Source organism: Heptranchias perlo, chromosome 13 (genome assembly GCF_035084215.1).
Source record: "Heptranchias perlo isolate sHepPer1 chromosome 13, sHepPer1.hap1, whole genome shotgun sequence".
Lineage (NCBI taxonomy): Eukaryota > Metazoa > Chordata > Chondrichthyes > Hexanchiformes > Hexanchidae > Heptranchias > Heptranchias perlo.
In genome coordinates, this window is record NC_090337.1 from 50331040 (window position 1) to 50332414 (window position 1375).

Sequence of the window (1375 nt, forward strand, 5' to 3'; positions counted from 1 at the left end):
GGGCGATATGTTGGTGGCGCAGGTGACCCCCTCTGCCACCTCGAGCCAGGCCTTCCTGGTGGCGGAGGCGGGCTGCTTCCTCCCGCACGCCGGGTGGAAGATCTCTGTCCTCCCCCTCCTCCTCACCCCATGTATTGATACCTGGGGTGAGGCATCATTAAACTGGGAGCAGCCTTCCCCCTGGGCTGCTCCATGCTGTAATTTTTGCTATTTGTTGCAGCATCTGTCAGTGGAGGACTGCCCCTTTAAATAGAGCGCCTCCAGCTGACAGATCTTACTGCGCATGCGCAGCCCGCCCGACGCGCAGATCAGCAGCGGGGAACCCGGAGGAGCAGGTAAGTGAATCCAATTAGTGGTTTGCCTGCTGCGATCGCGCGGGAAACCCACTAATTTCACCGGGCGCGTTACCAACGCGCCCGCTTGCCGATCCGCCGGGAACCCGCACCCCTGGTAAAATCGGGCCCCTGGTCTCCATATTATAAAAAGGATAAAGAGGCACTGAAGAAGGTGCAAAAAAGATTTACTAGGATGATACCAGAACTGAGAGGTTATAATGACCAGGAATGACTGAACAGGCTGGGGCTCTTTTCTTTAGAAAGGAGAAGGCTGAGGGGTGACCTGATCGAGGTCTTTAAAATTATGACGGAGTTTGATAGGGTAGATGTAGAGATGATGTTTCCACTTGTGGGGGAGTCCAAAACTAGGGGACTATAAGATAGTCACTAATAAATCCAATAAAAAATTAAAGAGGAACTTCTTTACCCAGCTAGGGGTTAGAATGTGGAACTTGCTACCATATAGAGTAATTGAGGCTAATATCATAGATGCCTTTAAGCAGAAGCTAGATAAGTACATGAGGGAGAAAGGAATAAAAGAATATGCAGATATGGTTAGATGGAAGGAAGCTGGTGTGGAGCATAAACCAGTTGGGCCGAATGGCGTGTTTCTGTGCTGTAAAGTCTATGAAATTCCTCAAGTGGCACTCTTGTGAACGCTATTATTCATGCTGTTGAAGCAATAAGATCTACCCTTCATAATAGACAAAATCAAGACATCCATCAGGCAGGGACTCAGAGACCTTTGGAGTCCACATTCACTGCATGCACCAATACATAAATAAAAACAGCATTTCACATATACTCGAATTCATTCCTTTTCAGGAAGTCATCAGAGAAGTAGACAACGGCAGTGGGAATGCTAAAACGACATACAGAAGTAGCAGAGCTAAAGGGGAAAAATACAACAAGAAAGAGCAGTTAATCTGTTCCGTTGCCTATTTAGCGCATCTTGAACATTGCATCCAGTTTCGGTAAGTACAGTACATTTCTTGGAAAACGAAACTGAAAATATAATCGAAAACTGCGTTGCAAGCTTC